At 34.8% G+C, this 25,174-nt stretch overlaps 1 long non-coding RNA gene across 1 annotated transcript; it reads right to left on the bottom strand.

Annotated features, from left to right (window-relative positions):
• Positions 1-17,149: 17,149 nt before the first annotated feature.
• LOC107845697 lies at positions 17,150-23,018 on the bottom strand. Its single transcript, XR_007045625.1, has 3 exons — positions 18,114-23,018; positions 17,456-17,585; positions 17,150-17,361 (listed from the first exon to the last, which is right to left on the bottom strand). It is a non-coding gene; the product is annotated as an uncharacterized LOC107845697 (long non-coding RNA).
• Positions 23,019-25,174: the final 2,156 nt, after the last annotated feature.

The following is a 25,174-nucleotide window of genomic DNA, read 5'->3' as shown; positions in this document are numbered from 1 at the left end:
AAGATAGGCTTGGTCTTATTTACAGTTATTTGTTAGCATATCCAGAGATCTCCCGTCAGATAGGCTTGATCATTCTCAAATTATGTTGAGTATACTTGTTTCCATATCTAGAGATCTCCCATCAGATAGACTTGATCTCAGACTCATATGCTTTTGAGTATTCTTGTTGTCAGATTCGGATACGATTCTTTTCTTATCACCAATAATAGATTCCAGAATCATCTGTTAGAGAGGTTGATCTCTGATTCCGTCAGTCGAGAACGGTGAGCTCAGAATTTATTCATTGATGTAAGTATATTTAGTTAATCAGTTATCAACATTAGATAATCCAGTGATTTAGTAACTCAGTGTCAGTAGTGAGTTCAACTGCTAGTAAATTGGTATTCGACTTTTAGTGTCTAGAATTGAGATGATTGTGATTGTGGTTTGTGCATTCATATATGTGTACTCGTTCGTTACTCTCATGATTATTCAGTTAAGATATTATTTATGCATGAGCCCTTGCATTTAGCCTTACCTTATCTGCGTACTTGGTATATTCCTATACTGACGCATTTGCGCTATGGTGTTTTATTTGACACTATAGGTCCAGAGTATCCTCAGCAGTTCGGTCCTAGTCAGCAGTAGTAGCCACTGTAGTGAGTCCTTTTCTTTTGAGGACGAGTCTCAGTTTACTATTATTGTATCAGACTTCATTTATTTTTAGTTGACAAAGTTAGTTGGGGACATGTCCTATCAACTCCACAGTTCAGACAGTTAGAGGCTTTTCAGACAGATGTATCAGTATTCAATTTTCTATATTATGATTATTCATAGATGTGTTGAACCTTATGGTTAGTTTTCGTATTTATTTCAGATATTATATAGTGTACAGGTACAGATATAAGTAAAGGGTTAGCTTGTAGTCCTTCGAGGTCATAAGCACCGTGTGACATTTCGGGATGGGATCTCGGGTCGTTACAAAAATACATTTATTCTTCACAAAAACTCTCAGGAACAAAACCCTATGTTCATCAAATTCAAGTTCAAGTCTAAAAAATTCGCCAAATCCCCACAAATTCAACAATCAAGGTATGTTAGGTGTTCATCCTTGGGTCTCCTTCCACCCTTGGAGTTCAAGAACCCTTTTCAAAACTTGAATTATGATTCTAATGTTATGAATTGAATTATTCTCATGTTTGTGTTGTTGTATGGGTTTCAAGTTTAGATGTTTTATGAATTCCATGAAATTAAGTTAGCATGTGAGTTGAGTTATGAATCTCTTATGTCAAAACCCTTTAATTTTCAAGTTGCATGTTGTAGTTATGATGCCCTATGTGGTTAGTTTTCATGTATAGCAATCATGCTCCCCAAGTGTTTGATATAATGTCCATATGAGTAAATTATGTATGGTAACCTGTTGTTGTGTTGCTAAAGTTGTGATATGAGTTTATCAATTATGCTATTGAGTCCTGGGGGTATTTATTATCCAAAATCTAGCTGCTTACTTAGTTTCAGTAGTTATAGAATCGTCCCAGTAAAGATGAAGAACCGTAGTACTTAGTTAGTTAACAGAACTCAGTGAACTCAGACCAGTTCAGTCAGTCAACAAGATCAGGGTCTGTTTAGTCAAGCTTTGTAGAATCTAGTGATCAATGTCTTTCAGATGGGAGTAGGATTGAGCACCGAGCAAACATAGGGGTGGGGGAATTCCTGCCAGTTAGGGTTTGACCCTTAGTGGCAATTCCTGAGTACTACAGTTCTTGACCCTCAGTTTTAGTATAATCTCAGATATACTATGTATACCTATGTGTGTTGTATTTTATGTTTAGTATGTTCGGTAGTTACAGTTTTGCATGCACTCTCATCAAGTTAATTCATGATTATCATTCAGTAAATTATTATCTCATACATATGAACCCATATATATCATCCTTACCTTACTTAGCATACCAGTACATTCCACGTACTGATCGTATACATTTTTTTTTATGCTATGATGTCTCATATCATAGGTTTGGACACTCTGGTTCCTTACCGTACTTTACAGCTTAGGCTATCAGCAACAGTTATAGTGGTGAGTTGTCATATGTTTAGGACAGAGTTTATCTATTTCAGTATTCCATCAGTTTAGTAGTTATGTTAGTTGGAGTTAGTTGGGGGTTTGTCCCATCAACTCGATATTCAAATAGTTAGAGGCTCTCAGACTAGCATAGTTAGTTATTCAGTTTTCAGATGTTATTATCAGTTATATTCAGTTATTATTTCAGTATTTTGAGAATCCTTTGGCAGTTTTAGATTTCTTCTGCATATATATTCCAGTATTATATCCAGTGCTCACAGTAGGTACCAGTCATGAGTTAGCTTGTGGTCCTTTGGGGTCGTAACCATCGTGTGACGCCCAGGGTGTAGTCTCAAGGCGTTATATAATCATAATGGTTTATTATTTCAAAACCTACAAGAGGTTCACCATTAGCCCAAACAACGGCACCACTACCACTACCACCACCAACAACTTCATCACCACTAACACCATCAACAACAACAAGCCCACCCACCAAAATTAGTTTTCTTGTGATGGTTGTTGATCCAAAAAATTCTATTTTTATTTTATCAATGAACTTAGGGTTCGATAAAGTTTGCATAGACCATAAAGTAAGAAAAAAATAACATTTTCAACTCTCGATTGGTCAGAACAAGCCACGGATACACAATCTAAAATAAATCAGTACATATATTAGAATGATGATTAAATAATTTTTAAAAATCATGAATTAAAATAAAAAATTGATTAGAATTAGACTTACAGCTTTCTTGGGAGGTTGAAGAGATCAAGAAATTTTGCTTTTTAATCAGTTTCGGCCGACAACCATCTGAGGGTTCTTGGACATGAAATAACTTCATGGTAGTTCACTTGTTGTCTCAAATAAGGAAAGACTTCAAATGCCCAAGCCTATAAAATAACACCAATAAATTAAAAGCATCATTCAATAAAAAATAAATATATAATAATAAAAGAAATATTTATCATGAAAGCCCATTAATAATAATAAAAGAAATATTTGGCGTTAACAGAATCACCAAATATATAACAGTCATTTTGAAGCTTGCATAACCCGAAGGATAGCTTTTAAATGCCTCAATATCCTTAGAGAACTTTATTAAACTAAGTGTTATGTTGTTGTTAATGTCTCTTGCCCAAAGAATATTATATAAAAACTAGATCAAGCACAATGATTGCTTGTTCTTCTTTGAAAGTCTTTTACCTTTCTACGCTTCTATTAATTTTTTTAAAGATTGGACCAACAAGTGACACCAACTCATCACCATCACTTGAATAGCCTTTGCCTTTTTTGAGGTTACGGGGTGGTTTTTTTTTGGATTAGAATAGATATAAGCTAAGAAGGAGAATGTGGATAATATTTTAGTCTAGTAACTATGGCAAACTCCTTCCAACCAAAATAAAAAGGCATGCCATAGTAATTTATCTATATATTACCATTATTTTCATACATAAACCTACGCTTGATAAGATCATATACCATGGACATTTCGAAACGAGCATTGTTGTCCTCTGACAAATCAAGATATTGCTCAAAGTAGTTGTCCATGAAATAAACACCCAATTTTTGGTCTCAAATTACTTTTTTGAAGGCGTCAAAAGATTTTCCCATGGTTGACTTAACCACCAAATAACTAGTTAAATTCGTGGCACCATTGCACTGCATTCTAGCAGGATAACTATCAATGCTGAAGGTTTTGATCAACTATTTAGTGGAAGGGATATTATCATTTTGATCATTTCTTTTGAAACATTCCTCATCTCCATGTTCAGTATCTTCTGCTTCTGATTGAGATATCACTAGTAAAGCAAGCTCATAGAGTGATGGATGTACCCTAACTGCTTCACTTTTTCCTTTACTTGAACTTGATTCAATTTCTTTTCTTTTGAGAACCTTATTATCTAAAAATAAATAGAAAATAAAAAAGATTATAATTGATTAATGTATTGTCTAAAAAAAAGATAACAGTAAATCTAACATAAACAACATAGTAAAATAATAGTTTTAATAGATCACACATCTGTTGTAACAAGTCGGTTATCTGTTGCAGTATATACTAACCTATTACAACGAATGAGTAATCTGTTGGAAATAATATAATGAATTTCAATACTATTGTGATTTCTTCCAATAGATTACTCATCTGTTGAAACAGTTAACTGGTCTGTGCAACAGATCATTCATCTATCGCAATATATAAGTGATTGTTGGAATATTTATCAACTGGCAATATTATTTAGATTTTTTCCAATAGAAGGATGATCTGTCAGAAGAAATCAAAGCCTTAGACATGTCGTCTTGTTGGAATAGTTGATAAGATTTCATCTAAAAGATGGTTAATCAGATGCCCAATCTATTGCAATAGATGGTTCATTTGTTGCACCAAATGATAAATCTGTCGCATTAGATAGTAAATCTATTTTATCAGATGGTAAGTTTGTTGCATCAGATGATAAATCTATTGCAGAAAAAACCAGTAACTAGATTTTGTTTAACTGAACAACAACAATATAACCATTTAATATCAAATACACCATTTGTACTAAGAACAATATCAAATAGATCCAGCAATACCAACATAATACACATACAACACACATACCAACAACATCAGCAGTTGCCAAAAACACCAACAACATCAACAGTTGCCAAAAAATACCAACATCGTTGTTTAGATTGTACAAACACAAATAACAAAAATAAATTCAAAAAAGTCAACAAAAACCAAAAAATTAAATCAAAAGTTCAACAATAAGAACAAAAAGAAATCATATTTCACTCCGAAAAGATGTAATACCCTGCACTTTTGGGATGGTCTTTGAACCATCATTCTTACGTATATAAGCTAAAATCTGAATGATTCCTATATGAATATAAGTTTCATAATCTTTATCCTCGTGTTTGATGTGCTTTCTAGGTGAAAAATATTCATTAGAATCACTTAGAACAAAGTTGAGCTTAGAGCCTTTGATTCATCCAAAGTTTGGTATTTGATTCTATAAGGGTCTACTTTGAATATATGTAACTTTTTATATACGTAGAGTTTTTCAGTTCATGACCCACCAAATTTTAGATAATTGAATTATCTTTTCAACAATACCAATTTTGCCTTAATCCAATACCAAAGCAAAAAGTTATGGCATTTTCCGTGTGAGGCAGTAATAATCCAAGCTTCTGGGTTCAAGAACTTCAAGAATAAGCTTCAAGAACAACTTTAGAGATTTCAAGTTCAAGATTTCACATTCAATTTATCAAATAAGGTATGTGGGGTTATGAACAAGGGTACTCTTTCATTCTTGTGTCCATAACTAGTTTTAAAGTTAAATTTACGTATATTGCAATTAGGGTTCATACCCAACTTATCTCATTTTGAGTTTATGGATTTGTAAAGTGATTTAAGAGTTAAAATGCAAGCTTGTTCTCCTCTATGAGATTTCATCTTTCAGTTTACAGATACAAAGGTGAGTCCTTTTTCACTTAGCCTGCATGATTTGAAAACATACTTAACTTCAGTCTTACTTAGTCCACTGATAGAAGGAGTAAAAGTACAACTTTTAGAACTAAGTGTTATGACTCACAAGATTTATACAGTATATTTTATCATTCATGATTCATGATTTTCAGCTTTTAATTATTCCAGCCAATGTGAGTAATTTATACTTAGCATGGATTATTTTAATAGTTTATACGAACATTGAGATATTGTTTTACTTATGCATTCACCCCATATGCTCAGTACATTCCAAAAGTACTGGTCCACATATAAGTCTATGTGCTATATTGTTTAATAATGTAGGTACCGGTTCAGTTGTAGTCCATATATCATGATCAAACAGTTGCAGATTCCAGCCAACATATGATGAGTCCTCCTACTTTGGGGAATTCAGTTAGATGTTATTTGTGTACTTTACTTTCTTACTTATATGTATTGATTAGTGGTAGTTGGAGTCGCATCCCAGTTATCTATAGTCAGTATAGTAAAGGCTTCACAGATGTAAGTCAGAGTTAGTCATGTAATTTCAGCTCTGCTCTTCAGTTTCATCAGAATGTAAAATTGTATTAGTATTTTATTTTTTTCTAGATTTCATCATGATTATATTTTTGAACAGTAACTTCAGTCATTTTATACATATGTAAATTAGTTTCTTAGAAGTATGCTAGTACAAGGGTTAGCTTGGGATAACTTGTGGTCCTAAGCACCGTGTGACATCTCGGGTCTCGTTTGGGGCATTACAAAAGTGAAGAGAAGAAATACTAGAAATTAGAGTTTTCGTCAATCCCCATTTCAGATTTAAGCAATAAATAATAAAATTGTTAACCAATACTAGAAGGGAAGTTCGCTCAAATTAAAAAGCCCTAATTTTTTACCTATGAAAGAAGAAAAGGGACAATAAAGAACTCGAAGTTATTATCGTTGGAGAGAAGTGTTGTCACGTTGACTGATCATTAAAAGTCTAAAAGAAACTCAAAGCCCAAATATTTATTGCCGAATATTGAAGTCACTGGGGATTGGAGGGAGAAATTTGTAGAACTATTGTTTGGGAGAAGTTTGAGAGAAACCGTCTCGAGAGAGAGATAGAGGAGAGATAGTTGATTTGGAGAGGAGAGGGTTGTGGGTTCATACGAATTTTTGAAAAGACTAAAAATTTTTAAAAATATTAACCATGTCCACAATTAACTTAATCAAGTTTTCTAATTATGTTTGACCCTTTAAGTTGGTCAATGTCACCATTTCTTAATTCAAGACTTAAAAGGCACCTTTCCTTCAATTTTCTCCACACACTTAGTAATTTTGTAGTCATTAATTTTATATATATATATATATATATATATATATATTATAAAAAATTATTTTAACAAGCTCAAAGTTTAAATTTTAAACATGATCAAATCATCCCATATCCATAAAATCCCCCTACAATATATTCTTTAAGCGAAAGAATATTATTATTCTCAAATAATCCCCTCTTAGCATTCTTTTCCCTATAAAATGATTCTTGCCTAAACTAACATATAATTTTTTCCCTACCTTACTCTCTCCCAACGTCCTTGTTCTTTATTTTGCTTGCCTTTCTTGCATTTTTTTCTTTTTCTTTTATTTTTTTCTTTCCTTATTTTTCCATCTATTTCTTATCAATCTCATTATTATTATTATTATTATAATTATTATTATTATTATTATTATTATTATTATTTTTATTGTTGTTGTTGTTGTTATTTTTGTTATTGTTGTTGTTGTTGTTTTAATAATTATTATTATTGCTTACCATTTAACGTGGAAATTTATAATAGTTAATTTTTTATTTATACTTTGTAATAGTAGTTACTAATTTCATATATTATTTAATACTGAGCACAAATTTTAAATTTTAAATTAGATCCAAATATTTTTATATTTAGAATAGTCCTTGCCAAGACGCGTGGCTATCCCCTAGTCGCGTGTAAAATCCCGAGTCTACACCTTGGACGTCACATGGTGCTTACGTCCCTGAAGGACCACAATCTAACCCATGACTGGTACCTGCTGTAAGTACTGAATAATAATATTAAGATAATTCAGAAGTTAGGCTGAAATGCCATAAGGTTCATAATTTGAATACTGATAAATATAGAAACTGATAATAACATCTGAAAACTTAATACTGTCTGAAGTAGTCTAGTCTGAAAAGCCTCCACTAAATTGTCTAAATATGGAGTTGATGGGACAAGCCCCCAACTAACTCCGACTAATAGAGTACTGAATCTACTATAATACTGAAATAAATAATATCCTCAATGGATAAAGACTCACTATTGAATCTGCTACTACTAACTGGATCTGGCTAAGCGCAATTAGAAACGTGGGCATCCAAACCTATGATATGAGACATTATAGCATAAGGAAAGAGTATGTGATCAGTACACAAAATGTACTGGTATGCCAGGTAAGGTAGGCTGATATATATGGGTTTGTATGCATGAACAATTACTGACTGAATGATATGTATATAACTGAATGAGAGTATATGAATAGCTAAAATTGTTATAAATGTTGATTATGCAAAACTGTGCATATACAACAACAACAACAACAACAAACACAGTGTATTCCCACCTAGTGGGGTCTTGGGGGGTAAGATGTACGCAGTCCATACCTCTACCTCTGATGAAGTAGAAAGGCTGTTTTCGATAGACCCCCGGCTCAAGACACGAGATACCACACAAACACATAGTAAAGCACAGAAGCAGATTACATAACATAAATACGGCACCCATAAGTAATATAAAATAGAGGAAAGCAGAGAAGAGCACACAGATTCGTAATAAAACATGGAACACGGAAGATGGAATCATAACAGGAATAAAACCCCCACCAAGTAATTCCCTACACTAGCGACCCAAACTGGCCCTAATCCTCTGCCGAAATTCGCGCCTTCCAGACCTTCCTATCTAGGGTCATGTCCTTGGTGAGCTGTAACTATTCCATGTCCATCCTAATCACCTCACCCCAGTACTTCTTCGGCCTACCCCTACCCCGCCTAAAACCGTCCAACGCTAGCCTTTCAGACCTACGGACCGGGGCATCCATGCCCCTCCTCTTCACGTGTCCGAACCATCTCAATCGTTCTTCCCGCATTTTGCACTCCACTGAAGTCACACCAACCTTCTCCCGGATAGTCTCATTTCGAACTCGATCCCCTCGAGTCAGTCCACACATCCAGCGCAACATCCGCATTTCTGCCACCTTCATTTTTTGGATGTAGGAGTTCTTAACTGGCCAACACTCCACTTCATACAACAAGGCCGGACGGACTACCACCCTGTAGAATTTGCCTTTAAGCTTGGGCGGCACCTTCTTATCACACAGCACCCCCGACGCAAGTTTTCACTTCATCTATCCCGCCCCAATACGGTGCGAGACATCCTTGTCAATCTCATCGTTACTCTGGATCACGGACCCAAGATACTTGAACTTATCCCTCTTACCTACCTCCTGTGCTTCCAGCTTCACTACTACCTCATTCTCCCGCCTCACATCATTAAACTTGCATTCCACATACTCTGTCTTGCTTCTGCTCACCCTGAACCCTTTAGACTCAAGAGTTTGCCTCCACACCTCTAATTTGTCATTCACACCCCCTCGAGTCTCATCTATCAAAACTATATTGTCTGCAAAAAGCATACACCACGGCACCTCCCCTTGAATGCGCCGCGTCAACACATCCATCACCATCGCAAACAAAAAGGGACTAAGAGTAGTCCCTGATGCAATCCTGTCAGGACAGTGAAATGCTCTGAGTCTCCTCCCGCCGTCCTCACCTGGGTTTTCGCTCCATCATACATATCCTTAATTACTCTGGTATATGCCAGCGGTACTCCACTCACCTCCAAGAATCTCCAAAGCACCTCCCTGGGGACTTTGTCGTATGCCTTCTCCAGATCGATAAACACCATGTGCAGATCCTTCTTCCGCTCCCTATACTGCTCCACCAACCTCCGCACCAGGTGGATTGCCTCCGTCGTCGAGCGGTCGGGCATAAATCCGAACTGGTTTTCCGAAATAGACACTGTCCGTCTCAGCCTCACCTCGATCACTCTTTCCCAGATCTTCATAGAGTGACTCAATAACTTAATCCTCCTATAGTTATTGCAACTCTGAATGTCCCCCTTATTCTTATAGAGAGGGACCATGGTACTCCACCTCCACGCCTCGGGCATCTTTTCTGTCCTGAAGATTTCATTAAACAATCCAGTCAACCACCTTACACCAGCCTCTCCAACGAACTTCCAAAACTCCACCGGTATCTCATCCGGCCCCGTCGCCCTACCCCTTCGCATCCTGCGGACAGCCTGTCTAACCTCTTCTACCTTAAAACGTCTACAATAGCTAAAATCCCAACACTCCTCTGAGTGCTCCAGTTCCCCTAACACAATAGCTCTATCCCCTTCGTCATTCAAGAGCCTATGAAAACTGTGCATATACATATATATATATATATATTGTATCTGAGATCATACTGAAACAGTATACTGAGTTCTGATAACTGAGTGACTGATATCTGAGTTTACTGATAAATGCATTACTAACAAATAGGTGGCTATTTCTGACAGTCCTGATTCTGTAGAACTGGACTAAATTCTATACTGAGTCTTAAATTGAAAACTGTAACTATGGGACTGTTCATCTAACCGGCATCACCCGATTATAAACTGAGTTGGGGTCCAACCTGTGACCCTAGTTGGAAGGGTGTTAGCACCATGCCTTGGGTACTACCAATGGCTATGTGGATCCACTAAAGAATCACCCTCATCTGGCAGGTGAGATATATGTTACCCTCAACTGGCAGGTAAACACTTTCTAAAACCTCAACTGCCAGGTTTATATCCTTAACCTATGCTGGCTACGTAGTTCTAGAACTAAGGGACTACTACTAAAGATCACACCCTTAACTGGCAGGTGAGCCTATATCCCTAGGTTCGCTCAGTGTTGAATCCTACTCCCAACTTAATAGATACTGAATTGATCATTAGAATGTACTAGGCTTGACTGAATTGTTACTGATTGTATTGACTGACTGAATTGGATTGAGTTTACTGAGTTCTGTAACTAATCGAGTACTACTATTCATGATGTTACTGAGGCTATTCAATAGCTACTGTAATTCTAACTAAATAGCTAGAGTTTTAGGTATTGAATACCCGTAGGACTCGATAGCATCAAAAGTAAAAATGGCAAAATCTTGAAAGCATTACATTAATTACTTATTCACTATACATTCATTTAGACATTTTGTCAAACACTTGAGAGGCATGAACTTGTACATGAATGGGACCACATGATAACATGTCATGAGTTCACTACTCAATTTACATAGGCATTCTTTCAAACCCTTGGGGAGCATAATTAATGCACATAGAATTCATCAAGATATTAACATCATGGCTACAACATTCAACTTGCAATTTAAGGGTTTAACATGAGAATCACATAATTCTATATACATGCTAATTAATTCACTTGAAACTAGTAATGAATGTTGATTTGAAAACCAAACATCAATACATACATGAGCACAATCCAATTCAAATATGTAAATCATGAATTCAATAAACTTGTAATTTAAAAAGGGTTCTTGAACTCCAAGGTTGGAAGGAAACCCAAGGATGAACACCTAACATACCTTGGTAATTAAATTCGTGAAAATTCTTGGTTTGTTCTTGAAACTTAGACTTAAAATTGAATAACCTAGGATTTTATTCTTGAGAGGATTTGAGAGAAAATGAGTGATTTTGTTCTTTGGATAGCTTAATTTGTGTTTTAGGGCTAAATAAAGTGGGGAAATTGACTTAGTACCCCTCTGGACGTAGATTTTAATTACAAAAAAATGCACCCAGTGACGCATAGAACGACGTGTTGCGTCATTGGTGTTGACGCGATAGGCAACGCACCATATTGAGTTTGTGTTGGTTCACTATTTTAGTGATACGATCATTGATATCGCATTGACCCACTATTTTGGTCATCGAAACATGCCTCAAATGACATTCCAAAAATGCAAAACTCGTTCAAGAACACCAATTGACATCCCTAAGGATGAATCAACTTAAAAATCGACATTTTAAGGTTCTCAAGATAAAAAATAAGCTCGTCGAATTATGAAGTCTAAAACATGATTCTAAGTATAAACACTTAACTGAAATTTCTAAGTTTGGGACCCCCTTTTACAAGCTATTTGGGATTGAATTGAACTAGAATTTTATGGGGTCTTACAATATCTCCCCCTTGGGAACATTCATCCCAAAATAAGACTGATTGAGCTGAGAATACTGATAGATTGGGTTTACATACTAAACATGGAAAACTGAAGCATGGTTAAATGAATGAAACTACTAATAAACTGAGTTTTCATACTGAACATGCATAGCTGAAGCATGATTACATGACTGAACTAATTTATGAATGGATGACTGCCATGAGGATGATATGTAACGATAATTGATACCATGTTTGTAAAGGAAATCTGAGCATGAAACTAAGTAAATCTAAGGAGGCTGTTACCTTAAACTTAGTTAGACTTTGTAAAGAAGAGGTGAGTATACTTGGTTCGCATATCTTTTTCTTCTTACCAAGTAGCTCCCTCAATGGACTGATTCCACCATAGAACTTTGACCAAAGGAACTTCTTTGTTCATCGGTATGCGAATATAATGATCAAGGATTTCGACTGGGGCTCCTCATAAAAGTGACTCTTTTGAACATCTAACTCTCTATAGGGACTATAATTGTTGGGTCACCAATGCATTTCTTTATCAAGGAGACGTGAAACAGTAGGTGAACTGAAGCTATGTCTGAAGGCAACTCAAGCTTGTAAGCTACCTTTCCAAAATAGCTGAGAATTCTATAAGGACCAACATATCAGGGATTGAGCTTCCCTATCTTGCCAAACCTCTTCACTCCCTTCATGGGAGAGATTTTCAAATACATATAATCACCAATGTCAAACTCGAGATCTTTTCTTCTATATCAGCATATGATTTTTGTCTACTTTGAGCTATCTTAAGCCTCTCCCTGATCAACTCAACCTTCTCTAAGGCATCAAACACCAAGTCAGGACCTACTACTGAGGCCTTACCTACTTTTAACTAACCATGAGAGATCTATATCTCGTCCCATAAAGAGCCTCAAACGGAGCCATCTGAATACTGGAATAATAGCTGTTATTAAACACAAACTTAATCAAAGACAAGTGGTCATTCTAACTATCCTTAAATTAAATGACACATGCTCTTAACATATCTTTAAGTCTAAATGGCCCTTTCTACTTGACCATCTATCTAATGGTGGAAGGTTGTACTGAGGTGAACTTGGGTACCAAGACCCCTTTGGAAGGCTTTCCAAAAGTGAAAGGTGAATTGCGTACCACTATTTGAGATAATGGACAACGAAACTTCGTACAATCTAACCTACTCTCTAACATCAAGTTTGACATAATCCTCGACTGAGTAGGAACTATGAACTAGCAAGAAATGGGATGATTTGGTTATCTTGTCTACGATGACTCAAATCGAATCATGTTGATGATGAGTATGAGACAAACCCATCACAAAGTTTATGTTTACTTACTCCCACTTCCAAGTGGGGATACTGAGCTCCTGGATAGACCTACTAGGCTCCTAATTCCTAATATTAACCTACTGACACATAGAGCACTTAGCCCCAAACTCTGGAATATCTCTCTTCATCCCACTTCACCAATAAATCTCCCACAAATTACGGTATATCTTAGTGGCACCTGGGTGGATCAAGTAACACACACCATGTTCTTCTACAAGAATTTACTACCTCATACCATCCACACATGGAACACATAACCTACCCGGGCAATGCAACACACCATCTCCCCCTTATGAGAAAACCTCTACTTTTTAATCTCTGACTGATACTGGACAAATGATCATCTTATCTTTTGATGACATATTTAGAGGCCGAAACATAGAGGCTTAAGGCTTGGTCTCCTCGAGGATATTAGAACATGCATGGAGGACCCGTTTTGAGCATGCCATTAAACAAACCCGTGTGTGGAAGATTGCATGGGGGCTTACATTTGATGCCAATTCGAGACTACAAGTTTTGAAGTGTGACCGTATGGTTTTGGAGAATTGAAGAAGCACCCTTCATTAAGGGTATTTTGGGATTTTCACATGTTAAAGAAACAACCCATGATCTCCCCTTTCATTAAGGGTATTTTTGTCCATTATACTATGTAATAAGCTAGGCTATATATAGTCTCTTATTAGGTCTTTTCTCTTTAGTTTTTTAATGATAAAAATATGAGACATTGAAAATACTCTCTCTTGAAAGTAGACTACCTTAGTGTAGTTCTTAGTTAGGGATTGGACTAGCCATTGTAGCTTAGGGCTTGGAAAAGCCAATATTGTTCTTTGCTTGGAAATGGTGGATCTTGAGGTGTGTTGAATCCCTTGGCGGTTACCATAATAACTTAGTGCTTGTTAACTTATTTTGTAGAGGTTTTAGAGTTTGATACACTCTTTAGTTGCTACCTAATGAGTTCTCTTTGTGCCAAGTTACCTATCCTTTTATTGTTTTAAGTTTGTGTTTGCTTCTTGTATGGTATTGTTGTCTTGTTGTTATGGATTTAGGCGTGTTGTTGTGACTATTTGTGGACTATTTTGGTGTTGTGAATACCATTTGGTATCACTGACTAACTCTTTCAGCTTAACTAAACTGGGATCTCCATCCTACTTTTCTTTTACTTTGGAAACCAAAGATGATTTCAAACTATTCTGCTCCCTAACACTACCCTTAGCTGAATCAACCAAACGAACACTCAACCTTGAAAGTTGATGAAATTCCTCAAATAACTTTTTCTTACCATACTCAACGTGAGCAATACTACCCATGGACAATCTGCTGCTGCTGAGAGCATCAACCACTACATTCTCCTTGCCTGGATTATACAAAACACTCATGTCATAATCTTTAAAAAACTCTAACCACCTTCTCTGATGCGGGTTCAAGTCTTTCTGCGAAAATACATACTACAAACTTTTGTGGTCCGTGAACACATCAACATGTACCCCATACAAATAATTCCTCCAAACTTTAAGGAAAACACTATAGCTGCTAACTCAAGACATTAACTGGGGTAATTCTTTTCATGGGGCTTAAGCTGTCTAGAGGCATAGGCTATGACCTTACCTCTCTGCATCAAAACAAACCCCAAACTAACTTTGGAAGCATCACAATAAACTAAAAACCCATTTGAACTATCTGGTAAAGTCAAAACTAGGGTTGTAGTGAGTCGAGTTTTCAACTGCTAAAAACTCTTCTCACAAAAATCTAATCACTGGAACTTGGCTTTCTTCTGAGTCAATCTTGACATAGGGGATGCAATAGATAAAAATCCTTCAAAAAACCATCGGTAATAGCCAGCCAAACCCAATAAAATCTTGATTTTTTATAGAGGGATAAGGCTGGGTCAGTTTCTCACTACTTTAGTCTTTTGAGGATCAACTCTAATGCCATCACCAAAAACTATATGACCAAGAAAAGCTACTGACCTTAGCCAATATTCGCATTTACTAAATTTGGTGAACAACTGATGGGCTCTGAGAGTCTGCAATACTATTCTAAGATGGTCTGCATGATCATGTTCTCTGCGGGAGTAGATAACAATGTCATCTATGCAAACTATAACGAACATATCCAAGTACTACTTGAACACTCTTTTATCAAGTCCATAAAAGCTGCTGGGGCATTGGGAAGACCGAATGACATGAGTAGAAATTTAAAGTGACCATATCGAGTTCTTAAAGTTGTTTTCGGTATGTCACATTCTTTGACTATGAGCTGATGATAGCCTGATCTGAGTCTATCTTAGAAAATTAATTGGCACCCTGAAGTTGGTCAAACAAGTCATCAATTCTGGGAAGTGGAAACTTGTTCTTGACTGTGACTTTGTTCAACTGACGGTAGTCAATACACATTCTAAGAGAACTATCTTTCTTATATGCGAATAAAACTGGTGTGCCTTACAGGGAAATACTGGGTCTGATAAATTCCTTATCTAGAAGGTATTTCAACTGTTCTTTTAGTTCTTTGAGTTCTTCTTAAGCCATTCTATATGGAGGAATAGAGATAGGCTGAGTGTCTGGAAGAAGGTTCATTTCAAAGTCAACTTCTCTCTTAGGAGGAACTCCGAGAAGATCTTTGAGAAATACATCAAGAAATTCACATACTACTAAAATTGACTCAAGATTAGGGGCCTTAGAACTAGAGTCTTTAAGTCGAATGAGATGATAGACACACCCCTTGGATCTTAGATATGTCTGGAAGGCATATTCTATAAACGAAAGGGAAACTTGGATTAGACAGAGAGTTTAACTTGAGATCTTGCTCACTCGCACGACATAAATACTGAAATAAGGGAAACTTTTCCTAAAATTGCCTCATAGCCTCTTGTGCATAAGTGTGGTGCTCTACACACCCATGCACAAGACTCTACTTGACGCGACTTTAAGACTTCTTAGGACTCTATTAAACCTTAGGCTCTGATACCAAGTTTGTAATGACCTGAGTCTGTACCCTGGATGTCACATGGTGCTTAGACCCCGAAGGACCACAAGCTAATCTATGGCTTATACCTACTGTGAGCATTAAGTAATAATACTGAGATAATGCGGAAGTTATGTTGCAATTACATAAGGTTTATAATCTGAATACTGATAAATATAGCAACTGAGAATAACATCTAAAAACTGAATACTATCTGAACTAGCCTAGTCTGAAAAGCCTCTACTAAACTATCTAAATATGGAGTTGATGGGACAAGCCCCCAACTAACTCCGACTAATAGAGTACTGAATCTATTATAAGACTGAAATAAATAATATCCTCACTACAACATTTTAGTTCTATTGCCACTCTTGTAAAGTGTGGCCTAAAATAGCAGAAAGTGTGGCGTTTGATCAAAGGCTACACTTTTGAACTTTAGGAAACACTTTTTGAGGGGTGACCTAAAGAGGCATAACCTTTGATCAAAGGCCACACTTTTTAAGTGTTGCCATATCAGCTACATTTAAAAAGCGTGGCCATTAAGGTATAAAGGTCGTGCTTTGCAGGTTGTCATTGGAAACATTTTTATTTGATAAATCTACACTTGCAAGTGTTGCCTTTGTTTTGTTGTTGGGCACGCTTCATAAGAGTAGACCTTTGTAATACTCCTGTAGCAACACTTAAAAAACGTTGTCTTTGTTTTACTATTGGGCACGCTTCACAAGCGTAGCCTTTTGTAGCAGCTCTATAACAACACTTAAAAAATGTGCCTTTTCTTTATTACTAGCCATACTTAAAAAATGTAGCCTTTTATACATCCTCTATGACAACACTTGTAAAGTGTAAGCATTTAGCCACACTTTTGAAGTGTAGCGATATTGTATAAAATTTTATAGTTCAAGACTCATTTTACAGAAATGGCATTAGGCATATACAATGTTAGTACATAATTTCTAATTGAAAAATAATTATTTTGATCGAAATGTATACATCACTAAGCACATTACATAAACGTACATATTTATACATAATCTCACGCACCAATTAGCTAATAAATAATTGAAGTGCATAGATTTGATTTCAAGAAAATGTCTTTTACATACTAGTTAGAAAACAAGATAATAAAAATTTGTATCAAGTTCCACACAAAATGAAATGTATATAAACGTATATAAAAAAATTCAAAAATTCTTCATCATTCACTTCAATATAGAGCACGTTGAGTTGTGGCACCTACCATTCAAATTTGACCCTCGCACTGATCCTACACATTCAAAATGAAATAAACGAAGTAAAATTATGTTCAACAATTATACAAAAAAAATTGACTTCACCATGCTGGAAATTTCTTGCCTTACATGTGAGCTAGAAAATTGTTCCTAGAGTTTTAACTGAACAGGACCCGGGTCACTGTATCTATCCTAAATAATTTTCTGGCAGATCCGATAAGACTTCATATTTAGTCCGATGAAGGAGAAAAGGCATTACCTGTCAAGAAAAACCTTTCAGTTTGAATCTAGATGAAAAGAGATCCAAACTATGAAGGACAATTTATCAATCACAAAAAAAGTACAATTTAACTGACTAAATGGTAAGAGATATCATGTTTCTCAAAAGAACACAGATAAAGTTGTGTGACTATTTAGAAACAGATGGACTATAGACAATATGTGATAAAAAGTAACTGTAGTACACAGATATTTGAGAGCTATCTCTTAAATTTTCTTCATAGGTTTCTTAAAATTTTGTACTGTTATTTCTTCATTACATGTTAATGTGTGAACTTTATGGTATGGACTAAAAATATAGCAGCTGCTCACTTAGAAGTGCATGTATTCCATGGTAAGCTCACAACACAATATCCAATTAGCTCTATCCAGATGGTAATTCAAGTCTTAGTAGTCAGCAGTGAGAAATCGAGATATTAGTTTTTTTAAATAAGATCAGCACAGGGATGTAAGCATGATAATATCACATTGCAGACACTTGAGAGATAATCAGTGGCTATGGAGTTACCTTATCAATGTCATCTTTAGTTCAGTTGAGAGTTTGTAATCGTCAATACGAGAGTTGTCAATTAGCTACTCCAAAAATTTAACATCTTCTTGACTTCTTGATAGGTGTTCACTAAGACCAATAGAAGAAGAACATCACATGCTAATGGAAGTAGAGGCGTGAGGGTTTCAAAACTATGTGTCACACTCTGTCTGACAGAATGATCTGAATCACTCATACACCTCAGAAGTGGAACTACTAAGAGGGGAACATATGGAACCAGCTCGATACTAAGTCCTTGGACAAGCAAGATGAAAAGCATGCCAACTCCTTATTTAGAATGTATAGATGTAATTTCACCTAACATGGGCACCATATTCTCAATAACCGAACCAATCACATCCAATATGCGAATGACGAACACATCTGAAAATGCATGGAAGGAGAGTGAGGATCTTAGGTCATAATGTCTCATCCAGCAACGTTCCAAGGGAACAGACCACCTGCCATACAAAGGAAAAATAGTAAGAAGACAAAGACAATTTCTAAGTCTAGGAAAGTAAGAGAGTCCTCTCTATCCCTGTCGGGGTAGTGGTATGGACTGCGTACATTTTACCCTCCCCAGACCCCGCTATGTGGAAATATACTGGGTATGTTATTGTTGTTGTTGAGGAAAGCAAGAGAGTGTCCAACTGAAATGGGCTTGAAACTAATAAAGTCTTCACAAATAAATTTAAAATAGTAATAAATAAAGTGGTTGGAAATGCTAATTGGCATACGCTCCCTCTGTCCCTATTTATGTGACATCCAACATGAATGATACTTTTTCCACATTCAGAAACAATTTACTCTTACACTTTCCAATTTAACCCTAATGAAATGTCATATATAGCAATGCAAACATTTATGACTTATTCAGACCACAAGTTTCAAAAGTTTTTCTTTCTTAAACCAGTGCCACATGAATTTGGTCGGAGAGAGTATATTTCTGGTGAATATGTTTCTTGCTAAAGATGGCAGTTGTTTCCTTAAAAGTAACTTCTATTTTCCTATATTTGATGAAAACTCTCATGTATTTATTTATGTTGTATTGTTTGGCATCTGCTTATGGGTTAATCGGAGCTTACCTTAGTAAGCCAATTGGCAACAATAGAAAAACGCATTTCCTTTGAACCTTCTATGACAATAGATAAATCTGAGACAGACTACGCTAGAGAATAGATACAGCAAATGCATTATACCAATGTTGTAGGGAAAAGGTATGACAATATTCTTGAAAGAATTAGAGAATAACAAACTTGACATAGTTCAAATAGTTGTTGTCTCACAATGCAGTAACAGTTGACTAACTATTAATGAAATCTAGAATCCTCCATGTAAAAGCATTATCTGAAGCCCACCTAAAAGCGTGAATAGTTAAGTTTCAAGTGAGATTTACTACATAAATTTGTTCAAGTAAAAATTAAGAAGCCAGAGAAGGAGCATGTGACAGAAAGCTCTTACACCGTATCCATGTTCCACAATTTTGGAAACATCAATGGTATTGGTGCACTAACGCCAGCACTATTGATATAACTACCCAGCAAAATAGTTTTTTATTTCAAAAAAAAGAAAAAAAATGACAGAATAATTAAAAATAAATAAATATAAGCAATAAAGAAGTGACATATTACATTATAACAAAAAAGTTTCATACTTTGCAAAAATCATATGAACATATGAAATTTCAACAATCAAAGAAAGGCCTATCCAAGAGAAAAAATAACTTATAAACCTCAAAAATAACTTATATTTCCTATATTGATGAAAATTCTCATGCTTTTGTATATGTTGTATTGTTTGGCATCTGCTTGTCTAGATGTGTGCTAAATATTTCAAGTTATGTTATATGTTATTTCATGCAGTTTAATTGTAGTATTCCTCTGCTACTATCTGGTATTTTTTAAACTACCTATTGTCTCTTCTACTTCAATTAAGTCGTTTTTTAGACTGTTTTTGTCTTGAGATGAGGGTCTACCGGAAACAACCTCTCTACCTCACATATAGAGTAGAGGTAAGGACTGTGTATACTCTACCCTTCCATACCATACTTTGTGGGAATACATTGGGTATATCATTGTTTTTTACTTGCCCTTATTGATCTGGAATACTTTTTAATGAGCCAGGCTTTCAACAGCATAAGCCACCTCCCTAGAAAGTGTCTTTCTTTCACATAATCTATAGGGAATTAGAGGTGTATTTTACTTAAATAACCTTATTAATGATGCTTTGTAACTCTAAAGTTATGTATTTGTTTAATACTATAAATAGCATGGGAAGTAAGTAATAAAACACTATTTTTGGTATAAAGGCCAACATAAATGAAACAGAGAGAGTACTATTTTTCTTCACTTTCTATTTCTGTATGTTGCATGTTCAAATTAGAATTTGAAAGCTTCAAGTATGTAGAATGGAAGGACAAATGAAATGAAAAAGGGACAAGGAAGATCGATACTAAGGTGCTTAAAATGAGAGTTATATGTCTTGACTTTGTTGTATTTTGCATTTTTTGTGAATTCATCTGACAAATATTTACAACTTAACATAGTTTATCATACTTTTCAGTAAGGAATGATTACTTTATACAGAAAACTAGAGAAGGGATTAATTAACTATACTCTTTCGCTAGCATGAAAATAAAGCAAGCATAACATAGATTACATTAGATCGCAGAGACGTTAACAACCTCCTACTCAACTAATATAATATTCAGGGCCTTGCATTTGATGTATAAATTAAAAAAACACAACACCATATAGATTTTGTATCATGTTCATAAACAGATAATAAATTTCTCATGCAAACTGGAAAAATCTAACAATTAAAATGACGTGGTAATGGTTTTGTAAGATGTAAATCAATGCATAATAACTCACATTTGTGTCAGTTTTGTTAAGTCTCTAAGCTCTGGAGCCATAGGCCTAGAGAAGTTGTTTGTGCCAAAACTTTTACAACACGAGAAAATGACAAACAAATGAAGAGGAAATGATGAATATTGACATTTTTCATACAAAATTGATACATGATATATCGTGAAACCAAGTTGATTGTAACTCAGTCAACAATCCAAGTTCCTTTGGAATCTCCCCTGATAAATTATTAGTGCTAAAGAATCTGCATACACTAAATATCTAAATTATTCCAGTTATGTCGGTACCAAGCTATCACGATTGTGCATAAATAACTGAAATAGATTAGACTTACAACCATTTTATCCTAGTAAGATTGCCAATGGATGGGGGTAGTATGCCTGTCAAGTAACTTAGGGCCAAATTTCTATAATTTATAACTAAAATATCAGTAGCTGGAGATAAAACACAAAAGTATAGGATGAAACTACAGTTAGAGGAAGCAAGTACAGATCATCAAGGAAGGTAAGACCCCATAATTCATCTGGAATTCCACCCTCGACGTCCATGGCATAAACTCTTCATCAAGAAGAGTTAGAAAGAGAAATCAAAGTTACACATTAAGTAAATATCCCAAACTACATCCAACTGCATAGAAAAATAAGAAGAAGAAGTAGTATCAAGAAAAAAAATTAACATGGTCAATACTAGTAATTAGTAATTAAGTGTTTCTGCATCAAGGACTACGTAAATGTTTAAAGAAAATCTAAGAAGCACTTAAAGAATCTCTATCCAGCTATATAGTATATATTAAAAGAGCATCTATGACCTCTAAAGTTTGGATTGATCTCTTAGGAAAAATATCATTAAATTGAACAATGTAGTAAAAAAAACTAAGGGATGATAAAATGCATAGGGTAAGAATAAGAGTGTGATTGAACAGAAGTTGAGCTAGGAAATATAGGGGCTTCATTTGAATCCCTTTCATCAGACAAATACATTGTATATACTGCATGAGGTCAAAACTATTTTTTGCCTATATATAATAGATATCAAACATTGTGTAGGGAAAAGGGATGACTTACAAGCCAGTGATATGACAAAGAGTTCGGCTGTTGGCAGAACAATTACATTTGATGGCGAGGTTAAAATCTAGGATGAAAGTTGAATTAATGGCTGCTCCACTGCATAAATCACCACTAATATTCCAATGATTTTTTGGAAATCCTCCATCTTTGGATGATGGAGTTCAATATAACAACATGACAATCTAATGGATAATGCTAACATATAATAAAATATTCTAAACAATGAACAAATGCTAACACAAATACGAATTGCGATCCTACTTTTTAGGTAAATTTGGGATTGTTAAATCAATAATTCAAATTGAACTTCAAAATTTGTTCAATTATCATAAACAAGCAATGATCTCAATTCCAAACTTGTTATACACGTGTATATAATATAGACACACTAGAAAACTTCTTTAGGAAAACAAAGTTCATTGTCACCTCCCATTTTCATATTAGTTGTTCTTGTCGCTATTTTTCTCTTCATTATTTTTAACATGACTTCTTCACTATTCGTAATACCATTTAAAACCTACTTTTAAAAATACTTTACTTGAGTCAATAATCAAAAGTCAATTTACACATACAGAGAAAAAAGCCCAATCTAATTTTTGATAAAAACCCAATTCCACACTAATTTCTAAGAAAATCTTAAGGCATGCTTTAATCTTAACAATGATATGCTTCAATATTAACATTTACTAGCACTCTCAATTGTACCTACCTACTTCAAGCTAAACGACACTTCAATTGTACCTCTTTTTTCCTATTATTGTTTCCCTTCTTCAACACTAGCACACCACGATGATACTACCTAAGCATCTTATAGTAACAGTGTTGAATTAAACCACTTAGTACTATTTTATTTAAAGTTATGAATCACTAATTATAAGGAGAAAATAAAAATAGGGCATCAAAATTATGAAGAATGGATGGCAAATGAGAAGAATAGAGAAATGGATGAAAATTTTACCTGTGAAGATCCATATAATAGCAGAGAAAGAATTATGAAGAGTATCTTCTCTTCAATTTTAAGAAACAAGAAAACAAGAAATTTCTATTCAATTCTCTGGATGAAATGTTGTTATGCTTCAATTCCTTCAAGAACAAAGGGATGAAAAGTATATGAATCTTCAATTCATTCAATTCCTTCAATGTTGAAGAAATTTTTAATTTCTCTTCAAGAAAAAAAGAAAGTCACAGATGCTTCAATTCCACACAAAACATAGATGAGAATAAACCCTAAACTTATGAAACCTAAAGATTATTCAATTCCATGCAAAAAAATGGATGAGAATAAACCCTCGAGTTGTGCGCCATTAAAATTGAGAATAAACCCTAGACAAATATTTCATGATCTCTTTTTTGGTTAATTAGAAATTGGAGGGAATATCATATTTTGCTTTAAACTTTATAAAAGTTATAAGACAGCACTTATAAATTATTATTTTAAAATAGTAAAAATAGCCACATTTTAAAAGTGTAACCATATTTATAAAAGACATTGTCAATTATGTAATGATATGGCAACACTTATGAAGTGTAGCCTATAGAATTAAAGAGCACGTTTTACAAGCATTGTGAAAATTATTGTGGCTTAAAGCTAAAACTTAAGGCTATAATTTAAAAGCGTGTCCAAAACTATTTTAGGCAACACTTTATAACTGTTGTCCAGATTTAGTATGGCTTAGGCGAAAAATATTGTAGTGCCTCGATGGATGAGGACTCACTACTGAATCTGCTGCTTCTAACTGGATCTGGCTAAGCATAGTCAAGAACCTGGGCATCCAAACTATGATAGGAGACAACATAGCACAAGAAAAAAGTGTACGATTAGTATGTAGAATGTACTGGTATGCTAAGTAAGGTTGGCTGATATACATGGGTTCATATCCATGAACAATAACTGATTGAATGATATGTATATAACTGAATAAAAGTATATGAATTATTAAAACTTTTGTAGATGTTATTTTAAAATACTGTGTATATACATACATACATACATACATATATATATATATATATATATATATATATATATATACTATAATTGAGATCATACTGAAATTGAATACTAAGTTCTAATAAATGAGTGACTAATATCTGATTTTACTGATAACTATATTACTGATAATTAGGTCACTATTTCAGATAGTCCTGATTCTATAGAACTGGACTGAGTTTTATACTAAGTCTGAAATTGAAAATTGTAACTATGGAAGTATTCATCTAATCGACAAACCCTGATTATAAACTGAGTTGGGGTCCAATCTGTCACCCTAGTTGGAAGGGTTTTAGCACCGTTCCACAGGTACTAACAATGGCTATTTGGATCTACTAAATAATCACCCTCATCTGGCAGGTTAGATATGTGTTACCCTCAACTGGCGGGTAAATACTTTAACAACCCTCAAATAGCAGGTTTATATACTTAACCTATGCTAGCTGCATAGTTTTGAAACTGATACTAAAGATCACACCCTCAACAGGTAGGTGAGTCCCCATCCTTAGGTTCGCTCAGTGATGAATCCTACTCCTAACTGGATAAACACTGAACTAATCACTACACTGTTCTAGGCTTGATGAAATGTTACTGATCATGTTGACTGACTGAACTGGACTGAGTTCACTAAGTTCTATAACTGACCGAGTACTACTGTTTGTGATGTTAATGAGACTATTCTATAGCTACTGTAATTCTAAGTAAACATCTAGATTTTTGGGTATTGAATACCTCAGGACTTGATAGCATCAAAAGTAAAGCATGGTAAAATCTTGAAAGCATTACTTAATTACTTATTCACCATACATTCATTTAGATATTTTGTCAAACACTTGAGAGGCATGAACTTGTACATGAATGGGAGCACATGATAACATGTCATGAATTCACTACTCAATTTACATAGTTATTCTATCAGACCCTTGGGAAGATAATTAATGCACATGGAATTCATTAAGATATAAATATCATGGATGCAACATTTAACTTGCAATTCAAGGGTTAACATGAGAACTACATAATTCTACATACATGCTAATTAATTCACTTGAAACTTGTAATGAATCATGATTTGAAACCCAAACATCAATAAATACATAAAAATAATTCAATTCA

Source organism: Capsicum annuum, chromosome 10, assembly GCF_002878395.1.
Source record: "Capsicum annuum cultivar UCD-10X-F1 chromosome 10, UCD10Xv1.1, whole genome shotgun sequence".
Classification (NCBI taxonomy): domain Eukaryota; kingdom Viridiplantae; phylum Streptophyta; class Magnoliopsida; order Solanales; family Solanaceae; genus Capsicum; species Capsicum annuum.
This window is presented reverse-complemented; position numbering and strand designations above follow the sequence as displayed.